We start from the raw sequence: 14,837 nt of genomic DNA, 5'->3' as shown, positions 1-14,837 counted from the left end.
AAGTGCACCACTAAGAAAGCATCCACTAAAATCTCTGACTGCCCAGATTTTTTTAGTTGTGATAAAGTTCCCTTATCAGCTTCACTAAAACATCCACTACCATAAACAAATGTTGTAGTGGTGGTTTTTTTGACAATTCTTGCCAATTTTATAACACTAAAAACCTTCGTTATAACCTCTTCTAGAAGGTATTTTCCTTGTAGTGCTGAGTGTAGGTGGTCTTCTTAATGGTGTTGTCCTTCTGAAGCCATGATATTCTTCTTGAATCTTCTTCATTGTTGGTTGTTGTATGTTCTCCTTTAGCGACTTGTATTCTTATTTCTTGATAGGGCCCTTGAGCCTCACCAACACAAATTCTTTTCTTTGCTTCATTTCCTATCTTCATAGAGCTTGATCCTTTATCAATATTATTTTGTTTATATCCCAGTCTAAGCCTATCATTGACTGGTTTTTGGTTGCTAATGATTTCATCCAGTATTCTGGTACTATTGTCAAAGTTCTACTATATATCCTTCTCCCATAGTTCCTTCCTCGAGGATACTATCATAGCTTCTTGAATCCCAATTATTCTCTTCTTCTCTTCCAACTGCCTCTTGATGTTTCTTTAATCACTCTAACTTTTACTAATTGTATTTTCAAATTTATTATAGCCTGCTTGGTCCCGTCAGAGTTCCTATTGGGACTTTGTAAACATTCTTTTAGTTTCTTTACCACTTCCTTGAGTATGATATTTTTCTTCCTTGTTCTTCTAAGATCACTTAAGACACTAATCAATTTTTCCTCAAGATCCACTTCTCCTTCTTCTTCTTAATGATTTCCTTCATAGGTTTTAGTAGTTTCATTTTTGAGTATCTAATGCCATGAAGAGTAGTCTATTAGAATCATGGTCACTATCATCATCTTTGTCATAGGAGCTACTATCTTCTACTTAATAGAGACTTTTCTTGAATAATTTTCACTTTTTCTTTCCTTTGTTTCTTTTTTGATATTTCTTTTCTTTCTTATAACTTTCTTCTTCATCACTGCCAAACTCCTTTGTAAAAGGACATTTAGAGGCATATTGACTAATTATACCACATTCATTTTTTTTAAAGGAAGCTAACCTTTATATTTTCCAATTCTTCTTTTCAACTTTCACACAATGTCTAGCTTCTTCTTCATCATTTGAATCGTGACTACAACTAGAGTTTGTTTTTTACTTTTTCTTATTCTTTATTGTATTTTTAGAGACCTTGAAAGATGCTTCCCTTTTATATGTATTTTCCTATTTTGTCCTCATTTCATATGCTATAAGAATTGCTTGTAACTCATCCATACTCAATGTAGCTAGATCTTATCTTTCTTCTAAATATGATATTTTAGAATCAAATCTCATTGGGAGAGATTTTAGTATGTTTTGAATGATGTCTATATCTATGATTTTCTCTCCTAATCCTCTCATAGTATTCACATTCTCATTAACCCAGAGAAAGTAAGTTCCGATGTCTTAATCTTCCTTCATCTTCAGGTGTTCAAACTATCCTCTATATGTTTGAAGCTTGGCCCCTTTGACCTTGTCATCTCCTCCATACACATTCTTGAGCTTGTCCCATAATTCCTTTGCTGATTCACAATGGATAACCATGACAATTCTGATACTGTCAGCCCTCCTAGAATGACATACATAGACTTTGAATTATTTTCATAGTCTTCTCCCAACTAGATCCATTAGATTAGAGGTTGGTACCTTATATTCATTTAGAAAAAAATTCCAAACATAAAATCCATGTGCTTGTAAGAACAATCTCATCCTTATGCTCCAAAAAGCATAATTTTGTCCATCAAACAATGGAAGACCATGTTTGGTGTATTTTTCTTGCTTGTCCATGAGTCTTGCTAGGATCTACCTTGTAGTGGTCAAACTAATTCTAAAGGAATCCATTATGATACCAATTGTTGGAATATTTAGCAATATTGGGAAGGGGCGGCGGGTTGGGGTGAATCAATATCAACAATTTTTAACTTCAAAAACTTGTAAATGCATTCAGGGATATAAAGAAAAGCATATAAATATATAGAGCACAAACGTTTTTACGTGGAATCCCAAAGCGGGAGATAACCATAAAATTATTTTCTTAATATATATATATAGAAAGAGTAAATTCAAATTTATCAACACCAACTAAAAGGATGAATTAACTCCCTAGTTTATCAAAACCAACTAAAAGGAAGCACCAATTCCCCTTTTTTATCAACACCAACTCAAAGGAAGCACTAACTCCTTGATTTATTAGCACCAATTGAAAGGAAGCACTAACTCCCTGGTTTGTCAACACCAATTGAAAGGAAGCACTGAATCATTGATTTATCAACACAACATATTTTACAAGAGTCAATATTAGTCAAAGAAAGGTTGTATTTCTGGATTTTTCTCCTCCTATGTCCTTCACATAAGCACTCGATTTCCCAAACAAGACGATCTAGTTAGCAATAGAACTTCCCTCAATAAATGATCCTTGAACTCAGCCTCCTTATCAGCAAGAACTCAGGCTCAATAGGCCCTAAGCTAGGAATAAAAAATTCAAAAAGTGTGCCAAAAATACTTCCAAAATAAGCCTAAAAAATATTTCCAAAACAAGCCAAAAACTTTTCAAAATTTGGCAAAAACTCCTTCCCCACAAAGTCTCTCCAAATCAACTCCTCTTCACTCCTAGTTCATGGAGTATGAACCTTAGAATTCTTTATTTTCTTATTTTTTTGAATATATTTGAATTTTCTTGAGTGAATGACTTGAAATGCTTCTTCTCGCGCCTACTTATAGTGAATTCTGGGATTAAACTAGGATGACTTATTCATTGGCTAGTCTGGCTTGTGGAACTGGCAGAATGTATAATGAATATTTAAAAAATTATTTATCGTCAACCATGAGGAATGAGAGGGAGTGAAATATACTGTTGGAAAGGTCTCAAAATATGATTTCCAAGCATATATGCTATGATTCCATCAATGAGATAGGTAAATGGATTTAAAAATCATTCACAGATAAGGTATCTAAATGAGGCATCAAAAATTCAAAAGTCATTTCTCCTTGACCAGGAGGAGTTAGAGGGAGTACCATATACCATTGGAAAAGTCTCAAAATAAGTTCTCCAACTATATATGTTATGGTTCCATTTGAGCTAGGTAAATGGAGTAAAAATTCATTCAAATATAAGGTATCCAAATGGGGCATCAAAAATCTAAAACCAATATTTTCAAATGTGTTAATTGAATATGTAACTTTCTCTTTCATTTAGATATCCTTTGACATTATTGATAACTTCTTTCAACATAAAATTCAATATCCTCAAATAAGGCAGAAAATGGATTGTTTCTTTGGGATTATTTCTGTGCGAATTTACCAATAGACTTAGTATGTTGATTGATAAAGTTCATTTCTTCTATTTCTTATCAAATTGTTTCCATAATATGCTCTACAGTTTACAACTTTATACCCATGATTTGTATATGAAAATTAGTAACCATTGAAAATATTCTAGTACCTGGGAGCAATTTTCCTTTGACGATATGATTTACTTATTCTTTGATAACTTTGTCTCTATTGGGTTTTCACTTGTTTTTTGTGGCTTTCTCAATTGGTATTATGACTTTTCTCTTGCTATTGGTAATTTTATTTGGTTGTATTGCTATTAGATCCTTTGGTTTCTTCAACATATCTAATTGATTCGATGTATTCAAATTTATTAGTGCTTGATTCTCCTTCATAGCCATACTGATTTTGATGAGAGGATATCTCTGAATACTGAGAATCTCATCTAATTTGTTAAATACTTCAATAAACTTTATTTTCTAGTCCTCCTGAGTCTTGTATTTTTCTAATTCCTTTCTAAGGAGGACTATTTATTCTTCTAGTTTTTTACACTCCTTGCCCTTCTCTTTCAATTGTTTTAATTAGGTGTATTCAATTTCATTTGCTTCTTCCAACTTAGAAGAAGTGATGAATATTCAGATTTATCCTTTTCAAATTTTGCCAGCATCTCCTTCTTCTTCTTATTCTTTTTCCCAAGTATTTGAATTTCTGCTAAGGCAATAATTAATTCACCTTTCGGGTCTACTTTAGCCTCTTCTTCATCAAACTCATCTTGACCTTTATTTGGAGTTTCTAGGGCCATGAGCATAAATTCCTTCATTGTTTCGTTCATTATTTCTTCACTAGAGGACTTCACATCTCCATATTATGAGGAATTGTTGTCTTTTTGTGTATAGAAACTCCTCTTCTTGAACTTCACTTCCTTATTTCCTTTCCCATATTTATTCTTCTCTTTATGGTCATAATCATTCTTCTCTTCTTTATATGAACATTTAGAACATATGGATAATAACCTACTTTTCCACATTTAAAACACTTGAAAGGTAACTTACCTTTGTACGTCTTGGATCCCATCTTCAATAATTTGAAGAATTTTTCCTCTTCTCCATCAGATCCACAACACTAATCTTCTAGATCTTCTTTGCTTTTTTTTTTTCCAGATTTAAAATCAACCTCACTTGATGTAGATTTTCCTTTCTAAGTTTGCATTTCATAGGCTATAAATGTTCCATACAATTGATCCAATGTCAATGTATTGAGATCTTGAATTTCCTCAATGGTTGATACTTTGGCATTGAATCTATCTGGAAGATATTTTGGCATATTTTGAACTATAAAGGAGTCCTTCATAGGTTCATCAAGCCCTCTTATGGCGTTAACTATTTCGTTCACTCGAAGTAAGAATTTGGCTATGTCTTCCTCCTATTTCATTTTTATTGATTCAAACGACTTTATGTAGCCTTGTAGTTTGGTTTTATTTTCTTTACTACCACCCTCATAACAAGTCATCATCTTATCCCATATATCTTACTCAACCAACTCAGATTCAGAAAAACCATTTAGAATAAAGTTACCAACTTAACAAGAACTTTAGCCCAAAAAACACCTACTTTGTGCAAAAAAACATAAAAAACACCCTGAAAAAAAAGTGTTGTTGTTGCATCAATTATTATTATTATTTTTACTCGGGTTAAAATTTGAATTTTTTTAACTAGTGACATTAAAAACCAAATTTTTTATGTAATAAATATGAAAATTCACCCTGAAATGAAAAGTGTTGTTGTTGCACCAATTTTTTTTTCCAAGTTAAAATTCCAATTTTTTAAACAATGACATTAAAAACTATTTCTTTTGTGCAATAAACATGAAAAAACACCTTGAACTCGAAAAGTGTTGATGTTATAGCAATGCTTTTTTTTGTTGTTGTTAAAATTCCAACATTTTTTAGCAATTTTCAACCATGATGTTAAATATAAATATTATGACTTCAAAGAACCTTAAAATTTTGACATTTTCCAACCATGGCATTAAAGATAAAATATCACGACTCCGAAAAACCTTAAAACTTCAACATTTTTCATCCATAGAAATAAAACAAAATATCATCACTTAAAAAACCTTAAATTGTTAACATATTTGAAGACCAAATATCATGAGGGCGAAAACATGAAGGTGGGTTACACTTTTATGCCAAATGTGGTGATGAAATTTCAAGTTTTTCATCTTTTATTGAATTTCACCCCTCAAAATTCATATAAGAATTATGAATTTTGATTTGGAGTAAAAAGACAATATGTGGAAAATTATGTTGTTAACCTAATGATACTTTTTGCAAATTTTTTTAGTGTCGTATAATCTCTCAAATTTCCATTAAATGCAATATATATCCTTACAAATTTTCACAAAAATTAAGAGATATGCGTGTGTTCATGTAGCATAACTTAGTCTAAAAATTGTGTGTATATATATATATATATGATCTGCAAGGAGCGGACTAAGTTTTCATATTAAAATTTTATTTTTTTATGAAAAATTATAATTTTTATTAATGTTCAAAGTTGGCGAAGTAATATTTCAATTGCATTTTGGAGACACATGTGTTCACATAAGATTTTTTTCAACTTTTTAAATAAATTGAAAAACCAAGAGTATCCTTTTGAATATTACTCGTAAATGAAGATAGTGGTGTTTTTAAATTTTTTTTCATTGTGTATATTTTATGTTATTGATTTTTTATTTAGCTCCTTTTATAACTGTTCAACAAAATTTCAAGTGTTATGCTTAAAATAAATTAGATGAAAAATATCATATGAATTCAAAAGTGTCAAATTCATATGCCATTGAATAGAGGATTCTTTCACGAATCCAATGTGATCAACTCCGCCACTTAAGGACAATTTCTGACCTAAGTCCGATAGGGTTCAAAATGGGGTTGCAAAGCAATCTACAGAAGAGGTGCTCAAATTTCAATTTTTAGGACTTTAAGATCTCGATTGAGCGCTTAAATTCAAAATTCAAATTTATCGATCGAGCATTAAAGAAACCCTCGATCTAGCGACATATGTGGTTAACTAACGGCTTGATCGAGCTCAAAGGCTCGATTGATCTGTTAAAAAGATAACCTACAAGTGACCTTACCAACGTTTTATTAATGGAACTGATGGTGGATCATATGGCTAAAGGGCTTTATCGAGCCTATAGCTTGATCGAGCCTCTGTTGTCAACAAATAGTTTAGTTTCTAAATTTGATTGTGCAAAACAAACAACAAACATTTTTTCATAGAGAAATAACAGAGCGTGGAAATTACATAAAGATGCATAAAAAACATGGGAAATTGGAGTGTTGGATCTAGAAAAGGAAATTTTTTTCCATCCACAGAGGAAATATGAGAGAAATTTAGAGAAAGGATGAGATAAAGACGTTAGACATTGAGAGAACAAGAAGTTCATGCAAATATGGTAATTCAAATTGTCTCACTTCTCATATTACTTGCTCCATATTGTATGCATTAAGAAATATGATTGAAAACCAAAAACAAATGGAGAATGAAACAATAAAATTAATATAAAATAAACATTGAAAGTAATATCATATAGTTAAAAAATGAGATGTAACAATAACTAAATAAAACCACTTGAAACCATACAAATTATTGAAAACCACTTGAAACCATGTAAATTATTGAAAAACTACTTGAAACCATGGTTCATTGGAATTTTTTGAAATCCCCTGAATTCATAAAAACTATGAATCACCTTTGAATTGTAATGGTTTAAGATAACCCAGAAAAACTAAGGATGTGATTTAACCAAAGAAAACCATTGGAACATAATTTCCATATATTGTTTACATGAATTACAATTCATGGAAATTTATTTACAAGAAGGATTAACAAAAATGGTTGTCAAATAGGTGCTCCAAAACCTATAAACATTAGTTTGATTAATGTTTGATATCTAAATTAGGAATTAAAGGAGAGAAAATGTGGCAAGATCTACAAGGAGCAAGAATATCCCTACTTCTAATGTGCATGAACTGATAAGACATTCTTTGTTAAATATATATTGAAAAACATTAAACTTTCATAACATTCATAATTATATATAACATTTAATGGTTCTTTGAATCCTAAATGATGATCCCTACCTTTGAAAACCTCACAAGTTTCTCCTTTCAATTCTCACATGAAGGTTATGAGAATTTTTTAAAAAGAACAAGTTTTTGAAAGACATACAAAGTGTAGTGTAGATTTGTGCTTGCACAAAAAGGAGTGTATTAATTCATATAACTATAATGATCCATGGATGACTCATGACTAATCAATATTAAATTCATAAATAATAAATGCAAAATAAATAAATCAACATGCATGTATTGATGATATGTTAGAAATGTTTACAATGTTAATCTTCTTAGACTATGGCAATCTAATGTTAATTAAATTCATCTAGTTGTTTCTCAACAAATGTAATTGTGAAATATATTGCAAAATATGGTTCAAAAGAAAAAAAGAGTTCTTTATTTTAAAATTTGTCAAGATTTGATGAAAATAATTGAAAACATAAAAGACATTGGATATCCATATTTGCACGTGCATAAAAAAGGTTCCTTGTAGAAACATATAGTTTTTAAAATCCTCTTACCCCTCCTTGTGCCCTACTTGATTTTTGTGCTAAATTTTCCATGTATATTCTCCCCAAAAAACACTCAAATCATTTGTGCCCCTCTTCACCACAAATGATAACAATGAGCATTCATTGTTGATAAGACCTTGAAGCATCTTTCTTTTTCTCTAAATCTACTAAAACCTCTATCCCTTGATTTCTTTTTGTTTGCTTATCAACAATTTCATTGTCCTTTTCATCTCACATCTCTTCGACTTTTTATTTGGAATTGTGAAATTCTCTATAGTTATGATAAGTTCTTCCTTTAAGAAATATATTCTTACTATTGTTTTATGGTAATTTGAGTTACATGTTTTAAAATGTTAAATGATATGGTGCTTCTAATGAAGAAAACAAATTCCAACTAATTTGATTTTGTATAGTAGGATTCATTAGGGAAATTTTGAGGTCTAAAATGGGCCTCCAAAGAAAAATGTACAACAAAAATAAACTTTATAAGAACCAATAGGATTCAAGATGATGATGTCAACCATGGGGGATGATTCACCATTTTTTGAGTAAAAAAGTAAAAAGATAAAAAAATGAAAAAAAAAAAAAACTACTTTTTCAATTTGTATTTTCAACTTATCTCCCTTAGGTTTTACTCAAATTTCGAGCGGGAATACTCATTGGATGCAAAATTTAATTCATCATCCAAGGAGTACCCATGTTTCATACTTTCGATGGACCCTGTTACATGAAAAATGAGAAATACATGAAAAAACATGATTGCAATCACATTTTTTATGTATTTCTCATTTTTCGTGTAACAGGGTCCATGGAAAGTATGCAACATGGGTACTCCTTGGATGAGGAATAAAATTTTTCATCCAACAAGTGTTGCCGCTAGAAATTTGAGTAAACCCATATGCATATAAGTTGAAAATACGAGTTGAATATATACATACATATATATATATATATATATATATTTTTTTTTTTTAACTTTTTTTTTCTTCTAAAATTTGATGATGTAATCTAATCTTATTTTATTATTTCCAATATTATTTTGTAATTTCTTTATGAGGTCCATTTTAGACCTCAAAATTCCCCTAATGTCAAATATTAACATAACAATTAGTTGAATAGGTTCCTTATTGTATCACAGAGTGTGTATTTATGTATTGTATCTTATAGTTGATTAAATTTGTATGAATTTATAGATATAGATTTTGTTTTATCTCATGAAATAAATATGGCCCTTCAATTTGGTAATTACTAGCTTGACTTTTCAAGAATCTCCCATTCTTTCAAATTCAAAAGATTCGCCACATCATTAAGTTCTTTAAGTAATAATTCCCTCTGAATTCATTTTGTGAACCTTGAAATTGAAACATAATTGAATATCAACTCTGAAATTGATTCAATTAACCTAAGGAGCATTTTGAAACATTAAGGGCACACATAGAGATCTAGGCTAAAGACATGTTCTGATGTCTTTAAACAAAGGAGAGATCGTTACTTGTTTACGTTACATTATGGGGGTAATCAGTATTCCACGTATGCAAGTATATCAGACCGTTCTCCACGTGCCTTTAGTATATCGGGTGATGCTCCACATATGAAAAGTATATCAGAATACTTCCTATCATATAGGATGCATTAGATAACACTAACACGAACCGCGCTTCCACATACCTCGAAGTATATTTTGGAAGTCCCCACTGGGATGAAAACCAACCCTAGGTAACCAAGTTGACTACCTTTTTATCTGTGATACACTGAACACAACATTCAGGGAGATTTCCTGCATGTACTGGAAATGGTATTTTGTAGTTCACAGTGACTTGGTAATCCTTATCTTCCTAGTTACCCATTTGTTTTGTTTTGTGTCTTTAAAGTTTTAAAATTGATCAAAAAATCGTGGAACAACAACACCATCGTTGCTCGTGTAGGATGAAAACATTGCCTCCTTTACCTCCTAAAGAAACATCTGGATGTCAAAATAATAAGAAAACATAAACTAGCAAGGGTACATTGGAAGTTACTCCCTCTAAAACCACATCTGAAGTTCATCAACCAGAGTTGTCACTTCCTATCAGTACCGATCCAACCTGAAGACCCGACATTATATCATCAAGTGAAATCCACACAAATGTGTCTTTTGTGTTCATTCTGGTAGACTTCTCAGATTTGTACATATAAAAAAAAGGAATCTGCATCGAACCTGTCAAAGTGCAAGCCATCCTTGACTTGCTTGCACCATCTTCACTTGTTCAATTACAATGCCTCTAAGGGAAGGCTAACTTTCTATGGAGATTGTTCCCCAATTATCCAAAACTTATGAAAGGATTTACTCGCCTATTGAAAAAAGGTGTTCCCTTCGATTGGGATGATACAACCCAAAAATATTTTGATGCTTTAAAATATATCCCGGTTTGAGCATCATTGTTGTATCCCCTTGACGATCAACACGATTATTTCTTATATCTTGCTGTAGCTATTACTACCATTGTTATGGTACTAGTTCAATAGGATGACGAAGGGCGTTAGGTCCCTATAATACTAGTGATCACCCCATTACTATTGTAGTTGTATCCCTTATTAACATTGTTGTGCCCCTATTGTCCCCATATTTTTATTACTGTGCCCCATAGAATCCCCCTATTGTTATTTTTGTGGCTTTATATTATTATTGTTAGGTCGGCTGGGTTATATTGTGACTCCTTAGACTGCTATATATAGAAAGGAGGTTTTGTCATTTGAATCATCCAAGAATCATTCATTTGTGTAATGTAAAGGAGGTTGCCCCCTCGAAGAGGCTGAATTCCAAGGCGTTGATCTATCTTTTCTATCTTTTTGTGAGCTGGTTTCATAACATTTGGTATCAGAGCTTTGGATTCTAGGGTTTCACTACTCCAAATAGGTCATCGTGGCATTTTCGCTATAACTTTTCTTCTGCGATGTTTCAGAAGTGAAAAAAAACCCATTTGAGATGAAATCACGCTGAACCTCGGGTCTGAATTTTAGAGCTTTTCGCGCTATATTTGCAAAGATATGATCTGAGGAAGTTGGTCTTTTTGCAGACTCCTGAATTACATTCCAAACAGGTGACCTGGGGAAAATCGTCATAACTTTCTCTCTGAGCATTGGATTGAAATTTAGTAAGAAGGTATAGAAAGAAGACGAACTGTAGTTTCTTGTATGTATTTTTTAGAGCCAAAGGTCAAAACAGGGACACGTGGCATGTCGTACAAGTTCACTCTTCTGAACTAGTCTATAATCAGGTCACTGTGGGAGATTTGGCATAACTCTTCCTTGGATAATCCAATTGCGATCAGACTGGTGGCATTGGAAAGAGGACATAGAGGGCTACTACAGGTCGCAATTTCAAAACTGGATGATCCGAAATTACAGAGATACATTAGAGGCAATATCGAGCTCCTACAAAGTGAAAAAAGGTGTGTATATTTTTTAAATTTTTGCTTAAGCTTGGTTTGAAAAATTATTTTGAAGGAATTCAAAGGGCATAGTAGAGCATTATTATTGGTAACTGATGCCCCGAGGAAGGAAAATGCAAACACCTAGTAAGCAACCTGAAATCTCTAGCATGACTCATGAAGAAGAGGAAGAAATGCTACATGATATATCAAAATTACAAGACCAAGTGCAACAAATTTCACTCTCACAAAAGCTAACAGAAGCTAAGATAAATGGCGTGGAATCTAAGATAAAGGGAGTGGAAGCTAAGATTGACGATTTGAAGATAGATTTGACAAATTTTCTACAATAAATACTCAATAATGGTGAAAGGGTAGTAAAGGAAACTCATGATGCGAACAAAAGAAATGTTAATCATGATTTCATAGACTCTAATGTTGGATAGAAGACCCACCATATTCCAAAAATCGATATGAGGAAGTTCGATGGCAAGGATCCCGCAACATGGATATTATAGATGGAGCAATTTTTCGATCTCAATAATGTGCAAAACACACAAAAGGTACGTATTGCAACTTTATATTTGGAACCAAATCAGTTTGTATGGTATCAATGGCTTTGCTCTCGTAAACAAATTATCACTTGGGCAATTTTTACGGAAGAATTGACAGCACATTATGAGGATACAAAAAGCAACATTTTTTTTAGCCAATTGATAAGTCTCAAACAAAAGGGTTCAATAATGGAGCACATTGAGGAGTTCCAAAAATTGAACATAAGGGTAAAAAATATTCCAGAGGAACATAGGATTGATGTGTTCATAGGGACCTTAAAGGATAATATCCAACATGATGTTCGCCTTTGGGAACCTGATTCATTAGAGAAGGCATTCAGGTTAGCAAGAAAAATGGAAAGCAAAATTATGGCAACCAGGAAGCATACCACTCACAACTATAAAGATGGAAGTATTGTTGCCCCTAGTCTTCCACAACCTATAAGGTTGACACCAAAACAATTGGAAGAAAAAAGAGCAAAAGGGCTTTGTTATAGTTGTGATAGCAAATACACTAAAGGTCATAAGTGTGCTGAGAAGAAATTATTCTACATAGATTGTGAAGAGGAAGAATAAAAGGAGCAAGAAAGGTCAAAAGAAGAGGATATACTCCAGGAACAAAGCCTAGATAAAGAAGAAATGAATCCAACCATATCTTGTAATGCATTGGCTGGAATTACCACTCCTCAAACCATCAAGATAGAAGGACAAATCAAGAAGAAAAAGGTAATAGTGTTGATTGATTCAGGAAGTACCCACAATTTTATTCATTGTAAGGTAGCAAAAGAATTGAATTGCTTCCTATATCCAGCACCAGAGTGTCAAGTGATGGTTGCAAATGGAGGAACAATAAATTGCTCTGGAAAGTGCCATAATATCAAGCTATCCATGGGAGAATATGTATTGACTAGCCCAATGCTTTCCATTCCAATGGGAGGTGCTAATGTTGTACTAGGAGTCCAATGGCTACAATCCTTGGGTACAATAGCTTTTAATTTTCAAGAACTTTTCATGAAATTTTCTGTGGAAGGAAAGGAAGTTGAATTAAGGGGTATTGTAGGGAAACCGGGAAAGATAATCAGCTCTAACGGTATGACAAAGCTTCTAAAAAAGGAACAAAGAGGTGTAATTGCACAATTATGTTCGCTAGATGTTTCCACATCGAAATCATCTATTTCTCCAGATCTCCAAAAAGTCTTGGACAATCATTCCAAGGTATTTGAGACTCCCAAAGGTCTCCCACCTATTCGTGATCATGATCATGCTATTCATCTGATTCCAGGAAGTGTTCCTCCAAACATCAGGCCGTACAGATATCCCTATGCCCAAAAGAGTGAAATTGAACGTATGGTTGCAGAAATGCTAGAGGCTGGTATAATTCAACCTAGTCAAAGTTCTTTCTCTGCTCCAGTAGTATTGGTGCACAAGAAGGATGGATCATGGCGCATGTGTCCAGATTATAGGGAGCTCAACAAGCTCACTATTAAAGATAAGTTTCCCATTCCTGTCATTGATGAATTACTGGATGAATTGCATGGATCAATTTACTTCACCAAGTTGGATCTTCGTTTAGGATATCATCAAATCAGAATGAAGACTGAAGACATTCCGAAAACATCATTTAGAACTCATGAGGGTCATTATGAATTTTTGGTCATGCCTTTTGGCCTTACCAATGCACCTTCTACATTTCAAGGTTTGATGAATTCCATTTTCAAACCCTTCCTTAGAAAATTTGTGTTAGTATTTTTTGATGATATACTAATCTACAACAAGTCTTGGAAGGATCATGTTGAACATGTTGACAGGGTGCTACAACTATTAGAGGAGAAACAATTATATGCAAAAAGATCCAAATGTTTCTTTGGAGTACAAGAGGTGGAATATTTGGGTCATATTGTATCTCATGAAGGAGTTAAGGTAGACCCTAGCAAAATTAAAGCCATTAAGGAATGGAAAATCCCCACATCCATAAAGCATCTGCGAGGATTTCTCAGGTTGACAGGGTATTATCGCAAGTTTGTTAAGAATTATGGGAGAATAGCAGCACCTCTAACAACATTATTGAAGAAAGATGCATTTTCATGGACTCCAGAAGCAACAAAGGCCTTCGAACATCTTAAAGAGGCAATGTGCCAAGCACCGGTCTTAGCTACACCGGACTTCACAAAAACCTTTATTGTGGAATGTGATGCTTCAGGAAATGGAATTGGTGCTGTTTTAATGCAAGATGAAAGACCCATTGCTTTTGAAAGTCGTCCAATCAAGGGAAAGTTTTTACACAAAGCTATTTATGAGAAGGAAATGTTGGCAATACTACATGCACTTAAGAAATGGCGACCCTACCTAATGGGAAGACACTTCAAGGTAAAAACGGATCATGATAGCCTTAAATACTTTTTAGAACAAAGATTATCCTCTGAAGAGCAACAAAAGTGGGTCACAAAGATGTTGGGTTATGACTTTGAAATCATCTACAAAAAAGGGAAGCAAAATGTGGTGGCAGATGCACTCTCAAGAAAGGATGAGGATGTGGAAGCATTGTTGTGTGCCATTTCTATTATCCAACCAGATTGGATAAATGAAGCAAGGAAGGAATGGAAGAATGATGAAGAAGTGTGGGCACTTATTCGAAAGTTACAAAAAGATTCCAGTACATCTGATACATTTAGCTGGAAAAATGATTCGTTATGGTACAAAGATCGCTTATACCTCTGTAAGAATTCCCAACTCAAACAAAAGATTCTTATGGAATTGCACACTTCTCCCTTAGGAGGGCACTCAGGATTTTTAAAAACTTACCACAGGGTTAAGAAGGAATTTTTTTGGGATGGCCTTAAATCAGATATTCAAAAGTTTGTGGCGGAATGTTTGGTTTGCCAACAAAAT

The sequence above is a fragment of the Pinus tabuliformis genome, chromosome Q (assembly GCF_031772625.1).
Source record: "Pinus tabuliformis cultivar Carrire ecotype Pingquan chromosome Q, CPIR1, whole genome shotgun sequence".
In the NCBI taxonomy this organism is placed as follows: Eukaryota; Viridiplantae; Streptophyta; class Pinopsida; order Pinales; family Pinaceae; genus Pinus; species Pinus tabuliformis.
The sequence above is the reverse complement of the archived record's forward strand: the minus strand, read 5'-3'. Positions refer to the sequence as shown.